Source organism: Pongo abelii, chromosome 13, assembly GCF_028885655.2.
Source record: "Pongo abelii isolate AG06213 chromosome 13, NHGRI_mPonAbe1-v2.0_pri, whole genome shotgun sequence".
Classification (NCBI taxonomy): Eukaryota; Metazoa; Chordata; class Mammalia; order Primates; family Hominidae; genus Pongo; species Pongo abelii.
In genome coordinates, this window is record NC_071998.2 from 88,984,772 (window position 1) to 88,990,771 (window position 6,000).

Below are 6,000 nucleotides of genomic sequence, written 5' to 3' on the forward strand. Positions count from 1 at the left end.
TATAGTTTGAAGTCAGGTAGCATGATACCTCCAGCTTTGTTCTTTTTGCTTAGGATTGTCTTGGCAATGCAGGCTCTTTTTTGGTTCCATATGAACTTTAAAGTCGTTTTTTTCCAATTCTGTGAAGAAAGTCATTGGTAGCTTGATGGGGAGGGCATTGAATCTGTAAATTACCTTGGGCAGTATGGCCATTTTCACAATATTGATTCTTCCTATCCATGAGCATGGAATGTTCTTTCGTTTGTTTGTGTCCTCTTTTATTTTGCTGAGCAGTGGTTTGTAGTTCTCCTTGAAGAGGTCCTTCACATCCCTTGTAAGTTGGATTCCTAAGTATTTTATTCTCTTTGTAGCAATTGTGAATGGGAGTTCACTCATGATTTGGCTCTCTGTTTGTCTGTTATTGGTGTATAGGAATGCTTGTGATTTTTGCACATTGATTTTGTATCCTGAGACTTTGCTGAAGTTGCTTATCAGCTTAAGGAGATTTGGGGCTTAAGCTTATCAGCTTAAGGAGATTTGGGGTTTTCTAAATATACAATTATGTCATCTGCAAACAGGGACAATTTGACTTCCTCTTTTCCTAATTGAATACCCTTTGTTTCTTTCTCTTGTCTGATTGCCCTAGCCAGAACTTCTGACACTATGTTGAATAGGAGTGGTGAGAGAGGGCATCCCTGTCTTGTGCCAGTTTTCAAAGGGAATGCTTCCAGTTTTTGCCCATTCAGTATGATATTGGCTGTGGGTTTGTCATAAATAGCTCTTATTATTTTGAAATACGTCCCATCAATACCTATTTTATTGACAGTTTTTAGCGTGAAGCTGTTGAATTTTGTCAAAGGCCTTTTCTGCATCTATTGAGATAGTCATGTGGTTTTTGTCACTGGTTCTGTTTATGTGATGGATTACATTTATTGATTTGCATATGTTGAACCAGCCTTGCATCCCAGGGATGAAGCCAGTTTGATCGTGGCAGATAAGCTTTTTGATGTGCTGCTGGATTCGGTTTGCCACTATTTTATTGAGGATTTTCACATCGATGTTCATCAGCCATATTGGCCTAAAATTCTCTTTTTTTGTTGTGTCTCTGCAAGGCTTTGGTATCAGGATGATGCTGACCTCATAAAATGAGTTAGGGTGAATTCCCTCTTTTTCTATTGATTGGAATAGTTTCAGGAGGAATGGTACCAGCTCCTCTTTGTACCTCTGGTATAACTGGGCTGTGAATCCGTCTGGTCCTGGACTTTTTTTGGTTGGTAGGCTATTAATTATTGCCTCAATTTCAGAGCCTATTATTGGTCTATTCAGAGATTCCACTTCTTCCTGGTTTAATCTTGGGAGGCTGTATGTGTCCAGAAATTCATCCATTTCTTCTAGATTTTCTAGTTTATTTGTGTAGAGGTGTTTATAGTATTCTCTGATGGTAGTTTGTATTTCTGTGGGATCAGTGGTGATATCCCCTTTATCACTTTTTATTGCATCTATTTGATTCTTCTCTCTTTTCTTTTATTAGTCTTGCTAGTGGTCTATCAATTTTGTTGATCTTTTAAAAAAAATAGCTCCTGGATTCATTGATTTTTTGAAGGGTTGTGTGTGTGTGTGTGTGTGTGTCTCTGTCTCCTTCAGTTCTGCTCTAATCTTAGTTATTTCTTGCCTTCTGCTAGCTTTTGAATTTGTTTGCTCTTGCTTCTCTAGTTCTTTTAATTGTGATGTTAGGGTGTCCATTTTAGATCTTTCCTGCTTTCTCTTGTGGGCATTTAGTGCTATAAATTTCCCAGTGCTTTAAATGTGTCCCAGAGATTCTGGTATGTTGTATCTTTGTTCTCATTGGTTTCAAAGAACATCTTTATTTCTGCATTCATTTCATTATTTACCCAGTAGTCATTCAGGAGCAAGTTGTTCAGTTTCCATGTAGTTGTGCAGTTTTGAGTGAGTTTCTTAATCCTGAGTTCTAATTTGATTGCAGTATGGTCTGAGAGACAGTTTGCTGTGATTTCTGTTCTTTTACATTTGCTGAGGAGTGCTTTACTTCCAAATATGTGGTCAATTTTGGAATAAGTGTGATGTGGTGCTGAGAAGAATGTATATTCTGTTGATTTGGAGTGGAGAGTTCTGTAGATGTCTATTAGGTCTGCTTGGTGCAGAGCTGAGTTCAAGTCCTGGATATCCTTGTTAACCTTCTGTCTTGTTGATCTGTTTAATATTGACAGTGGGGTGTTAAAGTCTCCCATTATTATTGTGTGGGAGTCTAAGTCCCTTTGTAGGTCTCTAAGGACTTGCTTTACGAATCTGGGTGCTCCTGTATTGGATGCATATGTATTTAGGATAGTTAGCTCTTCTTGTTGAATTGATCTCTTTACCATTATGTAATGGCCTTCTTTGTCTCTTTTGATCTTTGTTGGTTTAAAGTCTGTTTTATCAGAGACTAGGATTGCAACCCCTGCTTTTTTTTTTTTTTTTTTTGTGCTTGCTTGGTAGATCTTCCTCCATCCCTTTATTTTGAGACTATGTGTGTCTTTGCACGTGAGATGCGTATCCTGAATACAGCACGCTGATGGGTCTTGACTCTTTATCCAATTTTCCAGTCTGTGTCTTTTAATTGGGGCATTTAGCCCATTTACATTTAAGGTTAATATTGTTATGTGTGAATTTGATCTTGTCATTATGATGTTAGCTGGTTATTTTGCCTGTTAATTGATGTAGTTTCTTCCTAGCATTGATGGTCTTTACAATTCGGCATGTTTTTGCAGTGGCTGGTACCGGTTGTTCCTTTCCATGTTTAGTGCTTCCTTCAGGAACTCTTGTAAGGCAGGACTGGTGGTGACAAAATCGCTCAGCATTTGCTTGTCTGTAAAAGATTTTATTTCTCCTTCACTTATGAAGCTTAGTTTGGCTGGATATGAAACTCTGGGTTGAAAATTCTTTTAAGAATGTTGAATATTGGCCCCCACTCTCTTCTGGCTTGTAGAGTTTCTGCAGAGAGATCCACTGTTAGTCTGATGGGCTTTCCTTTGTGGATAACCCGACCTTTCTCTCTGGCTGCCCTTAACATTTTTTCCTTCATTTCAACCTTGGTGAATCTGACAATTTTGTGTCTTGGGGTTGCTCTTCTCGAGGAGTATCTTTGTGGTGTTCTCTGTATTTCCTGAATTTGAATGTTGGCCTGCCTTGCTAGGTTGGGGAAGTCCTCCTGGATAATATCCTGAAGAGTGTTTTCCAACTTGGTTTCATTCTTCCCGTCACTTTCAGGTATGCCAATCAAACGTAGATATGGTCTTTTCACATAGTCCCATATTTCTTGGAGGCTTTCTTCATTTATTTTTACTCTTTTTTCTCTAAACTTCTCACTTTATTTCATTCATTTGATCTTCAATCACTGATACCCTTTCTTCCACTTGATCAAATTGGCTATTGAAGCTTGTGCATGCATCACGTAGTTCTCATGCCATGGTTTTCAGTTCCATCAGGTCATTTAAGGTCTTCTCTATACTGTTTATTCTAGTTAGCCATTCATCTAATCTTTTTTCAAGGTTTTTAGCTTCCTTGCGATGGGTTCAAACATCCTCCTTTAGCTCAGAGAAGTTTGTTATTACCGACCTTCTGAAGCCTACTTCTGTTAACTCATCAAAATCATTCTCTGTCCAGCTTTGTTCTGTTGCTGGCGAGGAGTTGCAATCCTTTGGAGGGGAAGAAATGCTCTGGTTTTTAGAATTTTCAGCTTTTCTGCTCTGGTTTCTTCCCATTTTTGTGGTTTTATCTACCTTTGGTCTTTGATGTTGGTGACCTACAGATGGGGTTTTGGTGTGGATGTCCTTTTTGTTGATGTTGATGCTATTCCTTTCTGTTAGTTAGTTTTCCTTCTAACAGTCAGGTCCCTCAGCTGCAGGTCTGTTGGAGTTTGCTGGAGGTCCACTCCAGACCGTTTGCCTGGGTATCACCAGCAGGGAGGCTGAAGAACAGCAAATATTGCAGAACAGCAAATATTGCTGCCTGATCCTTCCTCTGGAAGCTTTGTCCCAGAGGGGCACCCGCCTGTATGAGGTGTCAGTCGGCCCCTACTGGGAGGTGTTTCCCAGTTAGGCTACACAGGGGTCAGGGACCCACTTGAGGAGGCAGTCTGTCCATTCTCAGAGCTCAAACACCATGCTGGGAGAACCACTGCTCTCTTCAGAGCTGTCAGACAGGGATGTTTAAGTCTACAGAGGTTTCTGCTGCCTTTTGTTCAGCTATGCCCTGCCCCCAGAGGTGGAGTCTATAGAGGCAGCAAGCCTTGCAGCAGCACTCTGGTGGGCTCCGCCCAGTTTGAGCTTCCTGGCTGCTTTATTTACCTACTCAAGCCTCAGCAATGGCGGACTCCCCTCCCCCTGCTGGGCTGCTGCCTCGCAGATTGATCTCAGACTGCCGCACTAGCAGTGAGCAAGGCCCCATGGGTGTGGGACCTGCCGAGCCAGGCACAGGATATAATCTTCTGGTGTGCTGTTTGCTAAGACTGTTGGAAAAGTGCAGTATTTGAGCAGGAGTGTACCGTTTTTCAGGTACAGTCTGTCACGGCTTCCCTTGGCTAGGAAAGGAAAATCCCCCAATCCCTTGTGCTTCCCGGGTGAGGCGACACCCCGCCCTGCTTTGGCTTGCCCTCCATGGGCTGCACCCACTGTCTAACCAGTCCCAATGAGATGAACCAAGTACCTCAGTTGGAAATGCAGAAATCACCCATCTTCTGCATCAGTCACACTGGGAGCTGCAGACCAGAGCTGTTCTTATTCGGCCATCTTGGAACGGACCTCTAATATTTTTTATTTTATTGTTTATGTGTACACATCTTTTCTGTTATATTCACTTAGCAAACATTTATTAAGCATTTATTTCTTACTAACCTGTTTGCTAAGAATTGGAGACAGAGAGAGAAATCAAATGAGAATCTTTTCCTTCAAGGAACTCACAGCCTAATTGAGGGTGGTAGACAGCAAGTAAACCTGGATTTAGAATATAATACAGTGTGATAATTTTATTTATTTACTTATTTAAGAGACAAGGTCTTGCTCTGTCACACAGGCTGAAGTGCAGTAGTGCAATCATAGCTCACTGCAGCCTCTGACTTCTGGGCTCAAACGATCCTCCCGCCCCAGCATCCTGAACAGCTAGGACTACAGGCACATGCCACCATACCCAGCTAATTTTTAAAACATTTTTTTGTAGAGATAGCATCTCACTATGTTGCCCAGGCTGGTCTCAAACTCCTGGCCTCAAGCCATCCTCTTGCCTCAGTTTTCCAAAATGTTGGGATTACAGGTGTGAGCCACCACACTCAGCCCAGTGTGATAATTTTAATATCAATATTTCTAAATGTTCTGAGCATAGAGATGGGGTGCTTAATGCTGCTACCATGGGATTGGAAAGACAAGGCTATTACATTGTTCATCCTATGGGTATAATTGTGTTTATTCATACTGCCTTGGAAAGACCCTGCCATCAGTCAATCAGTTGGGAAATGAAGAGGCATTATATGTATATAATAGTGTTACATTCACTTTTATGTATTTCACAGAAATAATAATAGCCAATATTTAAAGTACTTGCTTACCACATCTTAAGCACTGCTCTAAGCACTTTACATATAGTAACTCATTAGTCTTTACAACAGTCTTTAAGGTAGGTGCTATTGATACCCGTATTTTATAGAGGAAGCAACTGAAGCACAGGCTTTAAATCTGTGCTCTAAGACACTCTCCTAGTAAGTAGCAAAGGTAGGTGGCTTGAATCTAGAGGCCATATGCTTAACCACCTTCCTCTCCTATCTCTCAATTCTACTTCCTTAGTATTTAATAAAATAAGGTAGCAATATATTTTCTTTTGTAATTCTTTCCCTCTCCTTTCTCCCCTTTCTCCCCCTCCTTCACACTCCCTCTGTTTCCATAATGATTTGTTGACTACCTATTCTGTGCAGGGTGTTGGGGACACAAAGGCAAATATAACAACAACAACAGCAAAAGACATACTTAGAAA